Source organism: Lepidochelys olivacea (assembly GCF_965140295.1).
Source record: "Lepidochelys olivacea isolate rLepOli2 genome assembly, chromosome: 25".
NCBI lineage: Eukaryota > Metazoa > Chordata > Testudines > Cheloniidae > Lepidochelys > Lepidochelys olivacea.
In genome coordinates this window covers 11,650,001-11,668,487 of record NC_140435.1, presented here as the reverse complement: position 1 = coordinate 11,668,487, position 18,487 = coordinate 11,650,001, and positions in this window count along the sequence as shown.

Here is an 18,487-nt window from a genome sequence, read left to right as displayed (position 1 = left end):
GCTGCTTTCCAATCCCACAACCAAGGGCTTTTCCATAACCCCAACTTGCCTAGGTGGCCTCGACGGGCAGGAAGCAGCCTGCAGGTTTCTGCAGCCTCCTTCCTGGGCGCTACGAGCTGCAAAGCCATGTTGTGTTGTCGTGTAGATTTCCTCGCAGCCTCCGCAAATCCTTCGCGCTGATGTCTGTGTGTCTCCCATGGCAGCCTTCAGGGAGGCGGGCTGGCAGGGATCTGAAAGCTCAACTTGTGCCATTTTATTTTTTGCTCTTCAAGATGTTTCTTCCCCCCCCCCCCCCCCCGCTTATTTCTTCCCTTAAACATAGCGCGTCTGCTTTTGCCGGAGAATTTGTAGGAGGTCTCGGGGAAGTCTACGGTGAGCGCGCTCACCTGAAATGCGTGGGGGGGAGGTGGAGGCTTTTGGATCTGCAGCAAAGCGTTCTTCTCTGGTGATTAGCCAGTGGAGCTGCAAAAACAAAACCGAGCTCGACCCGTCCTCTGACCATTGCTTCGGCTTCCTCTGGCCTTGCAATGCTGACATTTACCTGCGTCGACTCATATAATGATAGAACCAGCCGAGAGCGGGGCCCTGCTGTGCCAGGCACTGTACCTGCTCATAGGGAGCAACAGCCCAAAGAGTTTGTAGTCTAAACAGAATTATTATCCCTGTCATGAAGTCCCCGGGCGATGCTCTGGAACTGCTCCCTACGAAGCCAGTCAGGACGCTGGTGAAGTCTTCTCTCTATGAGCAGCCTGTCTTCAGGGCAAGAAGCTCACACAGCTTCCACCTTCCTGGGTCTGACCTCGGAGCATTCAGCATCCTCTGCCCCTCCGTGCGCTTCCCACAGCAAGTCCGCCCAGGTGGGGTTCTGGGGAAGCCAGAGGGTCCTGCCCCCCAACTCTGCAGTCAGATGTGACTCTTAGCCAGCCAGTAAAACAGAAGGTTTATTAGATGACAGGAACATGGTCTAAAACAGAGTTTGTAGGTACAGAGAACAGGACCCCTCAGCTGGGTCCATTTTGGGGGGCAGATAACAATGTCTGCACTTCACTCCACATCCCCAGCCAGCCCCCAACTGACTCACCCTCCACCCCCTCTTCCTCTAGGCTCCCCCCCCCCCCCCGCCAGGAGGTCACCTGATTCCTTTGTTTTCCAACACCTTTAGCTGTCACCTTTGCAGAGGAGAGGCCTTGGCCATCAGTTGCCAGGAGACAGGGTGTTGACCATTCTCTGCCTAGACAGCCTCACACTGCCCTCTAAGGCTCTGCAACAGTCACACAGCTTACCCCACCACCTAGATACTTAAGAAATGCATAGGGGAAACTGAGGCACCCACACAGTATTCAGAGAGAACATTAAGAACAGTCCCACTTCGTCACAATCCCCGCTTTAGAAGCAAACTCCAAAGACATGAAACGAGATCAGGGCCGCCCAGGGTGTCTGCTGCAGGCAGGGGAACTCAACCCACTGCCAGGAAAGCATCTTTCCTCTCCAGTCAGCTGCAGAGTGTTCCTGCGTAGATGAGATTTGGCTTTGTTTCTACTGTTGCAAACAAGCAGGAGAGAAACCACTGACCGCCCCAGGCTGTCTTTATCCAGCAGGAAACAAAAAGCAATCCAGGGCAGGGGTCACCTTTAGTAACGATGAGGAGAGGGGTTAGAGAGACTCCCTGCTTGCACTGGAGAGCATGAGATTGCTCTAGTTTCATTGGCATCTGTTCAGGGGAAAGTCACGCGGTTCATCAGCAAAGCCAGGAGATGAGTCAAGCAGTTTTGGGGGACGGAGAGGGCCAATGAGACAATGGCAGACAAGCCATGAGGATCCGCTCATTTCGCTGGCTGCAGCACGACTGGCTTTGCAAAGAGCGAGCTGCTGGAGAGGCTCTGGATAAATAAGCCAGAATTTCCAATGCACAGGTGGGTGGGAGGGCAGGAGGCAGGAGGGACTTTCTGCACAGATCTATGTATGTGTCCTGAAGGCAGTGAGTCAAGTGCTGCATCGCTCCGGGTATAAATCCACTGACCGCTGAGGCTTGACAGCCAAAGGAAACGAGCAATTTTGCACCATCCTTGCGCCAGCTTGGAGATGTCACATTCTGGGGTAAGATGACTGGCAGGTGCCGGGCCCGGAGCAATCGGAGGCCTGCTTCCCTTCTGATTTACACCCCCGTACAGCAGGGGTATCTGTATGGAAGTCATTGGAGTTACACCAGTGGAAAGCTGGCCTAGGTGGGAAGAGAGGCAGGCCCTCCGGGGTTCCCTATGATCCGCCGTCAGATTCGCTGCACTGACTCCTGCTGGCCGCTGTTAGCACAACAAGCATTTTGCCCCATGTGCTTCAGGCCACAATTGTGAAGAGGTGCGAGGGTGCACACGTGTTGATGGCACCCAATTGATGGCCCCGTAGAAAATGCACTGGACGAGAAACCTAGCTATCAGGGCAGTCAGAATTGCTGGTTGTTTCAAAATGGTGTCGCTGGAGGAGAGTTGCATGGCTCAGTGGATAGATAATTGCAGTAGGACTCGGGAGACCTGTGGTCTACTCCTGGCTCTGCCACTGACCTACTGCATGATGCGGGCCAAGTCACCTTGCCTGTATTTAGGCCAGAGATCCCCAAACTGTGGGGTGTGCCCCCTAGGGGGGCACAGAGGCACCTTACGGGGGGCGTGGTGGGGCCTGTCCAGCCCCCACTGGGGGCAGGGAGGGAGTGCCACCCAGCCCCTCCATGCCCCCAGTTCCATTCCAGTCCTGCCCACAGCTGCGTCCCTGGCTCCTGGCCCCACCCCTAGCTTTGATGCGGCTCCCCTACTGGCCCCACCCCCAGCCTCAGCCCCTGTCCCGTGGCTCCGTCCCCGGCCCCGCTCTTGGCCCCAGACCCACTCCCAGCTGCTGCCCCAGCCTCAGCCCCCTTACACCTGTCTGTGGCCCCAGCTCCGGGAGGTGGGTGGGGCATGACCCTCAAAAGTTTGGGGACGGCTGATTTAGACTGTAAGTGGCTTGGGACAGGGACTGCCTCTTGCTTTGTGTATGTCCAGCACCTAGCACAATGGGGCCTGAAGCTCAGCTGGGGCCAGTAGGTAGTACTGTATGACTCCTGGAGAAACAGGCTGAGGTAGCACCCCGCTTTCCCCAGTGCTCTCTTCCCATTCGCTATCGTGACGCTGCGTGGGTCAGAGGACTAGGTTTGCTATGTTCTCACCGCAGAGCCGGCACACCGGGCCCCTGGCCTACAGCAGCTGAGATGGACGAGTTCTCTCCAGCCACCAGTACAATTCCAACTGAGCCATTGGGGTGAGCGCGCACGCAGAGCCTACGGCCTGAGAACAGTTTTTTCCCCAAACAGACGGCGTTAAACTATCTCAGAGTGGATTTCATCTTCAGCCCGCCTTGTGGTTAACTGAAAGCTGGGGAGATCCCGCCCGAGCCTCTGCCTGTGTCTTAGCTGCCGTCTCCTGGGGTGTACGAAAAGGGGAAGCCAAGAGGAACTCGGCAGAAAAAGAGAAGGAATCACAAGCTGTAATGACATCTGTAAAGATAGTTGCTTATTTCCAGGCACAGAGGGCTCCAGGATACTGGGGCCAGTGGGAACTAACCGGGATGGTCAATGGGAGTTGGGTGCTGGGAGCCTAACTTCTTTAGGTCCCTTCGAAAATCCCGCCCCAATCCTGCAAACACACAAATCCTTAACGTTACTCTTGTGCTTCAAGTTACTCAGGGATCAGACACCGATGGCACACCAGGGCTGGATCAAGCCCATTTGTGCCCTCCTGCCTCCTCACTTTGATTTTATGATACCTAAAATTCTGTGAGTGACTACTTCTGATTCTCATAACGAGTTACATGCTTTATTGCTAGGCATAAAATGTGACTTGTGTATCGTATTCCCTGTGACACACCATCAGACTACACAGAAGCCTACTCTCCCTTTACTGCGTCACTTCACTACTCCCTGTGTTTGTTACAAATAACAAGTCAATAAAGGGGATAACGTTTCCTGAAACGAATAAAAGAAAGAGGAGGGTTAAAGACAAAACAGTCTTTACTTGGGCCTGACAGCCAGAGCTAAAGGGACACCCAGGTTAAAAACGATACAGTCACGGGGCGAAGGAATTGCTCCTGAATTCAGCACCTTAGAGTATTTTGAAACTCTCATGTGTTTTTAACCGTTTATGCTCTTTGTTTACTTTGTGCATTTCTTTCGGTCTTGATCCACTTTGTACTGTTTCTTGAGGGCATTTCTTAAAGCCCCAGCTACTGGAGTCACGGGGTTCCATGCTGGGGTAGGTCTGCACTGCAGTCAGAGGTATGATTGCAGCAGGTGTAGACCAAGTAGGCGAGCCTGCCCGGGGTGTGGGTGAGTACTTGAGCGGCTAGCCCCCGCTGCTTCGGCTTCATGGTTGCTGTTCCTCAAGTTAGCTCCATTCAGGCGGGCTCAGGTACGTTTACACATGCTGGCGAAGCACCAACCCTGGCAGCTTCCTCGGACTTTCATTCGAATCCTCTGTGTGTGTTACCTTGCGCAGCCCAGGTTAATAATCTGCGCCCTCGTTAGCACAAACAGCGCTGGGGGCCCAAACAAGCCAGACTCTTTTCGACGCAGTTTTGCCCATTGTCTTCCCTTGCGCCAGCCTCCCCCACTCCACGGCCTTCTAGGTACCGGCCCTAGAGCTCTCTGATGCACTGGCCTGGGGGAGATTTTGAAAAATCTGGGGAGCCCAGGGGAGCGTGGGAGAAGAGGCCAAGCTCCCCCATTCCCCGGGAAACTCAAGAGGCAGCATTGTTTTGAAGTCATTCCAGAGCCGGGGTGGCTCCGTTCTCTGTCACCGAGGCCCTGGGGCAGTCGTTTAAGCCAGCGATCTGGTGGTGTCTTACACCCACAGGAATAGTGGGGGCTGTTGCCGGAGGGAGGGGAGGAGGCGGGAAGCATCCCAGGGGAGTGAGCGCGAATTCTGGTTTCATTCGTGTCGTTTAAAATCAGCTCCGATTGATTTATCTTTAATGCCTTTGACTTAGAGCCAAGCATCATCATTGCAGGCAAGGGCTGTGCAAGCCGCTCTCTCCTCTGCACCTCTGCCGGTGCTCAGCTCGCTGTTTCATCTTCCCCGCACAGTTCGGCTGCTGCCCCTCAATCCCAACCCACAGCCTCCCCTGCCCTGCTAGTCCAAACCCGGGCTCCCTGCCCCACAGCCTGTGGTACCCGCTCTGCCCCCCACCAACACAGCTCCGGTCTGACCTGCAACCCCTCTCTGCCATTCCCAGTCTCTCAGCCCACGCCTCTTACCGCTGCCCTGCAGTCCCCTCTCCCGGGCCCCGGGCCCCTCTTCTGACCAGAACAGACGCACTGCGCCGAACTGCGGGGCGGTTTTGTGGGACAGGGCAGCAAAAAAATCGTGCAGGAAGCCAGGATGCGGGCACGAGCCTGCCACGAAGCCACCGGCGGGCGTGCTTGAAGGCCGGGGCCGGGCTTCTGGTCTGCAGAAAGCAGAAGGAGGCCATGACCGGTAATGATCCACTGCTCCCGAAATCGATTGATTAGTAGTTTTTAAAATAGGGTCTTCCTGCCAAGTTCCAGCAAACACACACACACGCCTCCTCCCTCTCTCTGTATTTTAAACCGCTGAGTTAGCTCTGAAACCAGGAGATTTATAATGGAGACGCAGCAGGATCTTTAATGAGGGAAAGGCTGTGACATTTATCGCTTAGCTTAAAAAGGGATTCGAAGTGCCCCGGCTTTCAAATTTCTACATAGTTGTGTCACGACCACCCCCTCTCAGCCCCCACAACAAAAAATATTCGAATAAAGTCTCTGAAGGGGGTTTTTACCCAGACAATCCCCTGTGTGTGTGTGGCGGGGGGGCAGGACAGCAGCAGGGGTGCGTTGCTGTCGTTGAAATTCAGGCTGCATTCGCCTGCAAACCAGGGTGGGGCGGCAAATGCCACCACGCGTTTGATTGCAGGAGAGAGCGTGAGGCCTTGGCGCCTTTCCCTGGGTTTAGAAAGGGGCTTTTCATGCTGCTCACTTTTGTGTCCCCCCCCCGGCATCCGCGGCTCGGCTCCCCCCCCCGGCCCGCGGCAGGCCGAGGTGGCCGAGGCTGGTGTGGGAAGCGGGTATCGCGTCGTTTCAAGTGGGAGCCAAGCTGCTCGCCTCTGAGCCTCAATAGAAGGAGCCTGACCCGAGCTCGGAGCTCAGCCGGCTGGGAAAGGGGCCGGGGGGGAGTGGGAAATGGAGCCAAATGCTGGTCTGCTCCGGGTGCTGGAGAGGAGCGAATTGTGCTGGCTTCTGGGGGCGGTTTTGGCTCCTGAACAGAGGAAAAGGGCTGTCTCTGTGGGGTGGGGCAGAGTCTTGTCTAAATCACCCTGGGTGTGCACACGCACAAGTGTGAACACACCCGCACACACCCCTGCATATGCACACACGTGCACACACCCTGTGTACACACATGCTCACCCCGCCAGCGCGTATTGTTGTCTGGAGTTTGGAGTTGGATGGCAGGGCCTGGGGAAAAGCCCCGGGACCTGCTACCATGCAAACGATGAGTGTGATTCTGGGAAGTCCCGTTCGGTTTGGAAGGACTTTGCTGTCAGGCCGGAGGGCTGGTGGACGAAGCGACTCCGGCGAAGCCAGCTAGGGGACCGATCAGTTACGGCTGGACTTTGGCGACCCTGCTAGGGAACTGGCCCCCAAAAGGGGGCGCTAGCGTGGGAAGAATCCCTGCAAGGCTGTGCTCTGGCCAGAGGGGCGCGCCGATGGTTAGTCTCCCCCATGGCAGCCCAACGCCCGGCCTGATCTGGAAGGCCTCAGAGATTCAGCGAGGCGGCCAAACTCCGGACTCGTTCAGCTCCTGACATCTGTGATCTTTGCCCGGCATCCATGACATGCCACTGTATATGCTGCCCCCTGGTGTCATTTCTCTTGTTGCCCTCGCCCCTTGGGCAACCGGTCACCCCAGTGGGAAAAGGCTAATCCGGCTGGTGATGTTTTGCACTCACTTTGCACGGATGTTAGTGGCTGCACGAGGGGCAGGGGCAATGCAGAATCAGACCCAGTGGTGTAAATGAAGTGACGGGAGCATGAATGCTGGATACAGACCGGCTCCCCCTCAGGCGCTCAGCCCTTCAAGGCCCAGCCCCCCCATTCCCCCAACCAGAAGGCTGGAAATATTCCCAATTTTCAGTGGAAAAAAGGGACACATTTTGCGCGACAGATTGTCCCCGTTTTCTGCCAGCTCTAATGATCACTAATAAGTTGTGTGACTGCAGCACCCAAACCCTGCCTGCTATCAGGGCCCCGTCATGGTGCTGTATAAACACAAGCGTTCGGCGAAGCTAGGGGAAAAAGGTGGGTCTTAAAAATCCAGCTGTGCTGGCGGGCAGGTTTGAATTCAGCGCTGTTTCAGGGCGGGTTAGCAACTCGTGTGGACAGGTTTTACCCCTTTCAAAGGGCGTGAGCTGGGCCTGGTCGAGCCGGGAAGGGGAGCCTCTGTTTGATGGCAGCCAGCTAGCGTGGTTTTAAAGGGGTAGCTGTCGCGAGGCGGGGCGGCCCGACCCTTCGGGGGCCACGCCTGGCAGTCAGGGCTGGCTGACGCTAGCAAGGGGTAGCTCAGTGCTGCTCGTTAATCTGGGGCCGCCACGCTCAGCCGCTTGTGCCAGGGCACTGCCGCCACCCAGGCACTGACCGGCCTGTATGACCTTGGGCAAGTTACTTTCCCTCTGTTCTCCCCGCCCGTGACCCTTGGTCTGACTCTTCCCCTTCAGGGAGGGCCTCTCTCTGGCTGTATGTACAGTGCCTAGCGCAGAGGGGGCTCTTATTTCATTTGGGGCCTTGAGATGTCACTGTAACACCAAGGGAGGTTCACGCTCTGTAGGTCCCAGGTTCAACCCCTAGTAGCGGCCAACACGATGCTGCAATAGAGACACAGAGAAATCAAGCAAGATTAAATTCACCGTGTAGGATCCCTGTTCTGTTTGTGCCAGCTCAGTTCCCGTGGGTGCTGGCTCCAACCCCCCCGCCGCCCCCCACGGTATCCCCCATCAGGCACCCGCACACGGCATGGCACAGCCAGGAGCAACCGAGAGGCCTTGGGTCATGACTGTTTATGGCACCTCATCCCCCGTCCCCGTCACACACGCACTAAAAATGATCTAAAAGATTCATGGGGCGGAGGAGGCTCCGGTGCGTGACTGATGCTGCAAGGTGTTTAAACAGCTCTTGTTCTGATGAGAAATGAATTATTCACCACCCCAGGGGGTTGGTTGTGATTTTGGGGGGGGAGCTGAGAAATCCTCAGGGGTCACCTGCTCTTGTCCTTGCGGAAAGTCAGAGCAGGGGGGAGGCGCAGCCAAGTCTTCAGAGCTCTGAGGATGGGGCTGGTTACTGGGGAGGCTCCCAGACTAGCGGGGAAGGAAGGGGGTGAAGGTAGAGGTTGGTAGCCAGAGAAGCATGGCCCTGTTGGAGTTGCTTGCCCCACGGAGGGAAGGGTTTGATCAGCTAGGAATGGCGCAGCAGGGTGCCTGAGGCTAAGGAGGTGGGGGTTGGGTTGGACTGGGGGGGCTGGATGCTGGGGCATCAGATTGCTTAGGAGGATCCCTGGACTGGGGGGCATCTCACTGGTTAGGTTTGGAGCAGCCTCTGCCCAAGAATGTCTTTCCAGGTGCGCCAGGGTGTCCGAGCAGGCGGGAGCAGCCCGAGTAGGTAGAGTGCCGGGAATGCTGGCCGAGCAAGGCCCTGACCCCCAGGATCATGGCCGCTGAGGGGCAATGTATCACTTGGCTGGGGAAAGCCGGCCCAGGTCCCCATGCCCAGGACACTCCCCAGAATCATGATTGCACTTAGATGTATGGGCTATCGAAACGCCCCCTCTCCTGCGCCAGGAGGTGTGACAGCAGCATTCACCACACTTCCAGATGGAGAAACCGAGGCGCGAAGGGACTTGCCCCAGACTCACACAGCAAGTCAGCGCAGAGCTGGGGATGGGCACGAGGAGCCCTGGTGCCCACTTCCCCTGCTGCAACTACTAGACACACTCCCTTGCAGATAAAGGAATCGAACCCAGGAGTCCTGTCCCCCATCTCCCCACATCTGCCCCTCTCTATCCCACTAGGCCCCACTTTCCTCCCTGAGCCAAGAATAGAACCCAGGCGTCCTGACTCCTACTCTGCCTTGCTCTAACCACTTCCCTTTCCAGAGCCCAAAATAGACCTCAGCCATTCTGGATGCCTAACCCCATGCTCCGTCCACTAGGCTGCACATCACCCTGAATGCCGTATCCCACCTGGTATCTCAAGGAAGTTGGAGGCTTGGCTGGGAGGCACCTGGCTAGGGGGATGTGGGTGGAAAGGGGCCCATATGGGGATGAATCTGGGCCAGGTACCCTTTGATCCAGCCAGGACCTGTGGGACCAGGGGCCTGGTGCATTCCAGAACCTGCCACAGCCACGGGTTAATTACACTGGCCGCGAAGCCGCCAGACTCCACAGCCGAACAGCGCCGCTCTTGGTCCTGCTCCCTCAGCTGGTGGGGGGCCCCCCGGCCGCCACAAGGGACGTGCTGGTGGCTCGGGAGGGACACAGCGCTAATGGGGCCATGGACTAAGGAGGCCGAGAAGGGTTGGCAGGGCCTAGGCTTGGGGCCAGCGTGGGCTGAGCTATTTTTCCCTGTACAAGTAACTGGGCATCCTGCTCCCTCTCCCTTTCAGGTGCAAATCATCCCAGCTGTTCAGATTTGGAACAGCTGAAGAGAGCCATGCCTCTCATTGCCTGGAGAGAGAAAGAAAGAGGGGTGGGAAATCCCCCAGCCAAGCGTGTCATTAACACGTTCGTATTTTCGTTTTCTCATCCCCAAAAGAAGGGGACCCGGCTCCCTGGTGCAGTCGTACCAGCAGGCAGCTCTAATTATCCCTCGCTGAAGAATACCCATCAGCAGCAGCGTTCAGGGGGTCGCAGGCGCCCAGGCTGCCTCCAGCCCTGATGGGAGGAGGAAATGTGGGCCGCTAGGATGGGTGAAAATAATAAAAACAAGCATGTTCTTTGTCCCTTGCTGGCTCGTTTGTATCCCCCGGGGACTAATCCTGCATGGCGCTGAGCACCTCCTGTTGGCGATGAGGATGCTCAAGCCCTGCAATAACAGCATTTGTTATTATTATTATCATTACCATAGCACCCCCATTGTGCCAGGCACTGCACAGACATACAGAGCCAGGCCCTGGCCCAAAGAGTTTGTAAATGAAATAGACAAAGGATAGGAGGGGAAACTGAGGCACGGAGCAGGGACGTGACTTGCCCAAGTGCACCAGCAGAACCAGGAATAGAACCCAGGTCTCCCAACTCCTAATTTAGAGGTTCATGCTGCCTTGGAACAGGAACACACTAGCAGCAACGGCACTGTGTGCTTAGTATATGGAGAGCAAATTGAATGATGTTACTGTAAGGAGGAACTTCACTGGTATCACTAGGCTGTGCACCAGGGCCACTTGCAACTTCACGGTAAGACTAGAATCCAGATCCTCTTGCTCCAGAAGCACAGACCATCTGCCATTTGAACTAGCGGAGAATCTCCCTCAGCTGCTAGCAGTATAGGTCCTATGACACACAGGGGGAACAGATCTGCATCCATCTAGCAGAGAGCAGCTGTGCTCACGTACACACCCCAAAGCCATGGGGTCCAGTATGGTCAGTGACAGGCGTGAGGTTGGGCTTATTACCCCGCGAATGACTTGCAAGAAGCTCCAGCTGCAGCTGTCTCAGCCGCTAAAGCCAAGGAAACTTTCCCAACTCACGATATAGCAAGGCCCTCAAGAAAGCCCACCACAGGGTGAGCCGGTGCCCCAGGGCTTGGGGATGAGCGGCAGAGCCGCTGACTGTGGCTGTCCTGGGCTGCCGGTGGCAGGCGGGTCTCTGCCCCAGTCCCTGATGGGCAGATGCCCTCACCAAAGCAGAGGTGCCAAGATCTGAATGGGCAACGGAGGCTAAACTACCCTTCTCCCACCTGGAGGTGGGTCCATCTGGATGTGTGGGGAGCAGGCTCTGGCTGTTCTGCAGGTCGGCAGGGCTCCTCAGTCTCTAGGGCTCCCTGCCTGGCACCCCACTTGCATGGGAAAAGAGCGGAAAACACCCCCCAATGTGAGAAAGGGGCCCCCACCCCACCTGAGTTAGCTCAGCTGGTGGAGCTGATGAGGGGACTGCGCTCTAGGCTGCTGTCCCATGTGAAACTACGGGGGGGCCGAACCCTTTGCCCAGCTTAGTAACCGGGCTGTGCTGGGGGAAACCACGCAGGAACCTGGGCCCCATACATAACCACAGCTGACCCATGGAAGCAGCTCGGCCCATGATGGCTCCCAAACCGTCGGGCACCGTGAGCTTCTGGAAAGCCCAGTTCTGGGACGGGACCCTGGGCTAAATCCCCAGCGCCTGAGCTGGGAAGGGGCTTCCCCAGGGGAGTTAGGTGCCTAAATACCTTTGAAGATCTAGGCCACAGTCCTGCCCATTCAGCAGTGGGGATGGGGTGGGGGGTGGCGTAGCCCTGCCTGGCCTTTGGTGGGACTCTTTATTTCCCCATGGACACAGCGCCCAAATTCCCAGCATCCCCATCTCCCCACCTAGCATAGCCCCCCCTTCCTGCCCAGCCCCCCAACTCACATTCATTTCTCTCCCCACCCCCCATCTCAGTGCTTTTCCTCCTCTCATTAGCGACTCTGCTGGTTTCCCTTCCACCGAACAAAGCCCCTGTGGCCCATTCCCTAATCCATCGGTAGAGATGTGCGTCCCCATCGTGCCCACTGGATGGAGACCAGCGTGCTCTGTGCCAGCTCGAAAGCCCTGGACAATCTTTTCCCTCTGGCTGGTGTTGCCCGAGATACAATGGGGGGGAAATGCACTCTCCCTGGCTCCCCTTTCCAATAAACCTCGGGCGTTAGCCACGCTTGACGAGAAAACCACAATCGCTGTTCCCGTCGCGGGCAGGCTCACAGGGTCTCCGCCCTGACTCGTGAGCACATGTTGCTCGGAGCCTGGGAATCGGAGGCTCTTTCCAGGAAAACCACGCCGTGACCGCGGGTGACAAACAGGAGCAGAGACCATGCTGCCTGCGTACCGGAGATCAGTGTGCTAAATTCAGTGGGCCAAATTTGCTCTCTGGTGTAAACTTGGTTGCCCCAGGGGGAGAATCTGGTCGAGGCCCCGTAATAACAGGCAGCCGGGCTCACGCAGCTCTCAAAGCACTGCGCAGAGGAAGGGCAGTCGCCTTATCTCTCTGGGGAAACAGAGGCACGGGGCGGCAACATGATTTTCCCATGCTAGTCCATGGCAGGAACAGAGGGGAGATCTCCTCACACCGAGCATGGGGCCCAATTCACTCGACCGTGTTGCTTCCTATAGTTTCTCCTCCCCACCTCCCCCACCCCACCGCCGAAGAGTCCCTCAGAGGGTGGGAGATCTGAGGTGCAGGTGGCATGTGGCGGTGGGGAGGGATCACTTGCATCACACGGTAGCAACTCTGTTTGCTAATGAAAGGGGGATGCTGATGGAGTCCAACTGGAAGCCCAATCCAACAGACAGGATAACTGCCCTGCTACAAGTACTAGCGAGAAGTGACTCGTCTCTCCTTAGCTGCAGGAGCAGGGTTCCGGTCTCTACTCCCCTGAACGTGGGTGTTTTATGCCAGGCATTGTGAGTATTTATTATTCTGCTAATGGAAGATGTTTGAAATGGGCAGCTCCCGCTGGGGATCCCAAGCGCAGACAGAAATGCCGGCCGATGTTTGCTTACTCTCCACTCCCGCCAAATCCCACTAATCCTCTCCCTCTCCAGCCGTCTCCCTTTCTCCCCTTGCCAAAGCTCAGGAGCGGGGCCTCGCAGCCTCTGGCTTTACAATGCCAGCACCTTTGGAGAGGAATCACTCAGCGTTCCTAGCCAGGATTCCAGTTCCCTGGGTACCACTGCAAACACCAAGATTTCCGGTTGGAAATGATCGATCTGTGAGACTTTAACTGCAGAAAACCAGGGAGCAGGAAGGTAGGGGCTGCAGGCCAGGCTCCTTCTGGGCTTTCAAATGCAACAGAAGAGGGTGACCCATGGCTCTGGCTCGGCCACTTGATCTATTTGACTTGCAGTGCCCAACCTTAAAGAGGATCTAAAGCCCTCCAGGCAGGGATCCATGTTCCTTTGCAGTATAAATAAATCTGAGAGACTTGCCGTCCTCCTGCAGAAAAGGGGAAAGGCCACAGCCATGCGTATGAGAGAAAAGGGACATAAGGACTTCCAAGGAAAGGTAATTGTAGCAAGCATGCCAGCGGGCACCTTGCTAAACATCCACCTCCTTCACAGCACGGCATTACAGAGCCCCCGGCGTCCTTTCGTCGCACAGAGAAGCCAGAGGAACAGGAGGAGAAAAGAAAGTTTCCAGGGAAAAAAAAGCTATCTAAAGTCTCAAACTTTGCACGGAAGGGCAGAGGGCAGGAAATGGTCTGTGAGAGTAAATATAGCCTTGGCTGGTATTAGACAGATGGGCCCGAGCCAGGCAAGCTGGGCTGGGGAGAGGGAGAAAAGGGGTGTGCTGGGATGAACCCTCAAGGGCTGGGGAGAAGGTGGCAGCTGGGAGGGACCCTCGGGGGATGGGGAGAAGGTGGGAGCTGGGATGAACCCTCAGGGGATGGGGAGAAGGTGGGAGCTGGGATGGACCCTCTGGGGTTGGGGAGAAGGTGGGAGCTGGGATGGACCCTCGGGGGATGGGGAGAAGGTGGGAGCTGGGAAGGACTCTTGGGGGATGGGGAGAAAGTGGGAGCTGAGAAGGACCCTCAGGGGATGGGGAGAAGGAGGGAGCTGGGCTGTTCCTTTGGAGACAAGGCCTGATTCTCCCCTCGCTCACACCAGTGTAAACCAGGAGTAGCTTGAGTGATGGCAGTGGAGTTACACCTGTGTCAGGGAGAGGAAAATCGGGTGTACTGGCCAGGGGAGACCCCCTGGAGAAAAGGGGAGGCTGGAAGAACTGGGCTAAGATCAGCCTTTGGAGCTGGGCAGAGGTGGGGGTAGGTGGAAGTGCTGGACTGCAATAGTTCTGTGGAGATGGGGAGACAAGGCCGAGGCTGGGACAGCCCTCTGGAGACACAAAGAGATGAATGTGGGCAAGAAGAGCTGGAATGGGCGGGATCCCCCCTACCCACGGAACCTGGCGAGAACAGCTGGACGGGGATTCCCCCCACCCTAGGGACATAGGGAGACAATCTGGGGATAACTAAAAGCTTTCAGCGTTGAGAAATTCAGACTCGCGTCATTCGCCATCGCTCTCCAGCGCTGTTTTTCCCCATGGAACCGAGCTGCCGGGCTGGCCAGTGACATTACAAATGGCTGGGAGTGAGCCGGCTCCACGCCATGCTGTACGTCGTCTCCCCAGAGAGTCACAGACTCCCTGAGGCCACCACTATGGAGATCACAGGCACCCCCTGAAAGCCAACAAGCTGGTAGTGTTTTGGGGCTGGGGGCAATACCCCGGATCCTCAGCGGCGTTTCGGCACCTACCTCTCAAGCCCTTTGTCACTGGAACCCTGAAACACCTGATTCTGCCTCTGGATGGTGCAGGTAGAGCCATGCAGGGACTGTTAGAAGAGACTCTGGTTTTTCTAATGGGAGTGGGGGGACCCAGGAGATCTGGGCACAGACTCTGTGCATGGCCTTGGGGAAATCACTTGGCCTGGGCTTTTCCAATGGGCTCGGTTCCCATTTGTGCACTACAAGAAGTGCCCTGGTGGCCCAAATGATTCCGAGCTCGTCGGAGAGCCTGGCCCCTCTTCAGGAACCGGATCCTTTTGGAAAACCCCTCCCGGCTGTGAGCGCTGGGCCCTTGGAAATCTGGCCTGGAGCTGTTTTGCATTTGTCCTCGTTGATGCCTCTGAGCCGCCAAGGCTATACAATGGGGATAATCCTTCCCGACCTGTCTGGCACTCAGAATTCCAGCTGTGTTGGCTAGTTTCTGATTGGATGCATATGTCACATGGTATTGCCTATCTCCTCTGATTGGATGAGTGTAACTCTTGGAAGCCAATGTCCGGTGAGAACGCTTGTTCACGGTGAATAGTCCTTCCTGGGAACTCGGGTGCTGGGGGCGTTCCAGGAACACGACCACGACTGAGGCACAAATGCAGCCAGAGAGAATTCACTGTTGTGACTCGACTGAACAGGTAGAGAAAGGCCTATTGCATTATTCACCCTGTCCCGTGTACACGCCGCTCTGCCAGCGCACCTCAGTCCCGACCTGCAGCCCCTTGCATTTTTCCAGGGACCCCTTAATACCCCAAAAAACAATGAGGAGTCCGGTGGCACCTTAAAGACTAACAGATTTATTTGGGCATAAGCTTTTGTGGGTAAAAAACCCACTTGTTCAGATGCAACTGTGGATACAACTAACCCGGCTACCCCTCTGTTGCTTAATACCCAACACAACCAATACACCTCAGTCTGGACCACAGCGTCCCCTACTCTGCCAATGCACCTCAGCCCTATCCTGCAGATCCTGCCCTCCCCATCCCACTCTTCCAATCCTGCCTGAAAGTCTTCACAAACCTCTTCCATCTGGCACCGCCAGCTCCTTCAATGCCCCCTGACATCCCTGCCATGGTCCTCTCCTCAGTCTGCCAGCTATGCCAAGCAATGATGCTGGATCTATCAGCCTCTGGTAGCTAGACAGAGACACTTACCTCATTTCACTCAAGACTGAAGCCAGGTCCTCGCAGACTAAGGGGCTCATGTATTATCAATCCCTGGCAGCTGCACCCCGCCTCCCCGCTTAAACCTCCATCACCAAACGCAGGCGAAAGAACATGAAATCAGCTTTGCTTTGGTGATTAAATGTGAGCCGCTGTCTTCAGCTTTCCCCCTGGGGCAGCAGGAGTGCAAATCCCAGCACCTGTAAGATTATAACCCTGTGTTAAATGCAGCCCACGTCTCTGGCCGTGAATCTGGGCCCTGTTCCCCAGCTTCTCAGGTCTCTACCTGCTGCAGGGGGAGAGAAAGAAGGAGGCTGCCAATGACCCATCCCCTCCCCTGGCTCCCGGAGCTGAGGTGCCAGGCTCCTGGGTTCCCCAGGGAAAGGGGAGCTGTCAAACTAGCAGAGAGGAAGGTCCATGCTAGACCATCCATCAGAGACTAGCAATGATGGCAGCTTTCCATCAGCGCCGGGTGTCTGCAACTCTCAATCAGATGCTGGCCTTGGGGACAGCTCTGGCGCTGTCTGGACAGTGGGGCCAAGTGAGGCCAGGAGAGACTGGCTTTATAACAACCAATAAAGTGGTCACCCTCTGTATGTCTGGTGGGGATTTTCACCCGCAGAGCTCAAACCATCATATGAAGGCAGGGAAAGAGTGTTATCCCCACAATGGGGAAACTGAGGCACTGTGGGCGGCAAAGTGATAGGTCACAGACTGAGTCAGGGGAAGAGCTGGGAATAGGACCCTGGAGTCCTGATTGCCAAGACAGGAGCTTAACCATCATTCTACCCTTCACTCCGGCGACAATAGGCTCTCCCTCTGAACGTTCCAGGTGCGGCTGGGTGAAACCCACCTGCTATGCTACAGTCTGGTCCAGGAGCATCCTAAGGAGATGCATCCGCTGTGCCATTCAGAGCTCCAGCTGTGTTGTGCCGAGGAAGGGCCTAGGTACGACACCGCCAAGCATTGCACCTGCGGTTCTGCGCCAGGTGATAGGATTCTGCTCTGCTAGGATCTAGCCCACATCCAGGTGACCTGTTCTGCTGGGGGGGGTTGATCCCCACCAGATCTCTGAACACGATTGTTGCCTTCCGGCCCACATCTCCCTCCTATACAGAGATGCCTGAGCTTAGCTCAAAGCCGGATCAAGCCCTCGCCCTAACACGTGCCCGCCGAGGGGGGCTGTGGCATCCTGCAGCTCTGAGCCAGCCCCCCATGCTCAACGCTCCCTCCCACGCTGCCAGTCACCTGCCTTCATTCAGAACAGAATGACTCAGTCAGGTGGGGGAAGGGGACTGGGAGGGGACAGGGATGGGGAGGGGATCGAAGTGGGAGTGGGTGGGGTGAGATTAGTCCCCCTTCCAGGCTGCTGCCTGCATTCTACGCCTCTGAGTAATGGAACTTTCTCCAGGGCAGCCGACCCAAGTTAATGCTTTCAAGGCCACTCTGGGCTTTAGTGGGCCATATGTCCCGAGACAGAGTAGCAGAAAGCGGCTTTGGCCACTGATCTAAACCAGCGGTCGCCCAGCGGGGGCACTGGCTGTCCGCCGCGAGGAGAGCCCCTCCACGTGCCACGCAAGGGACTCACTCACGTCCAGGAAGCTGGGGCTTCCCCCTTGAACCCATCACCACGTGGCCCGGTGCCCAGGGCAGGCGTTTACCCCCCGGGCAGCGCGAGGGGTCAGACATTGCCAGCTGGATCCATTGGTGTTTTACACTCCCCTTGCCCCCGTAAAAATACCATTACACAAGGTGCAGGGCGGTGGAGAATCGGGCACTGGGGGCCAAATGCCCAGGATATTAGGAGGGGTTAGAACCCTTGGTTTGCAAATGGCCCAGAATTTCATAAAGGACTGAATCAAGCCCTCGCTCCCTCAGATCTGGACATTCCTCTCCCCCCACCTTCCAAAATCTAGAAACTCTCATCCCCCTCCCCTCCAAAATCTAGACACTCATCCCCCTTCCCCCCAAAATTCTAGAAACTCTCATCTCCTCCCCTCCAAAACCTAGACACTCATCCCCTTCCCCACAAAATTCTAGAAACTCTCATCCCCCTCCCCCCAATTCTAGAAACTCTCATCCCTCTCCCCTCCAAAATCTAGAAATTCTCATTTCCCTTCCCCAAAATCTAGAAACTCTCACCCCCCCTCCAAAATCTAGAAACTCTCATCCCCTCCCCTCCAAAATCTAGACACTCATCCCCTCCCCCCAAATCTAGAAACTCTCATCCCCCTTGCCCCGAGATCTGGAAACTCCGCCATTCCTTCAGCTCTGTAGTCCAGGCTGTGGGGAGTCTAGATCCACACACAGCCTCCCCCACACTGTGTAGGTTCCCCCATCTCCACCAAGAAAGTAGGAGTACCAGGGCTGGGAAGGGAGCAGGCAATAGGACACAGAGAGGGGGGCTCAGGGGTAGCATTGCCAACAGTCCCTTATGACAAGGGACGTCCCTTATTGTTTCTCTGTACAAGATCGGGAGTTGCTGAGTGCTGCAAAAAGGAGCCAGAAATCCCCCAGGCGAACGTAGGTGAGCCCTGCTTAGTATTGTTATCAATCATCACGATGGTGATGGCATCGGGAGGAAGGGTGGGGCGGGAGAAAACATAAGCCCTGACTTTCGAAGTACACGGTTGGCGTCCCTACGTCCGGGGAGAGCGCGTGGGGCTCAGGCCGGCCCGTTGCTTTCTAAGAACACTGAGTCCCTGCCACCAAATGGGTGGCCCATTTCTGTGTGATGAGTTTTCAGCCTCCTGCAGGGAAAGGTCTCAGCTCTGCTCAAGGCCCTGGTCCCGTCCA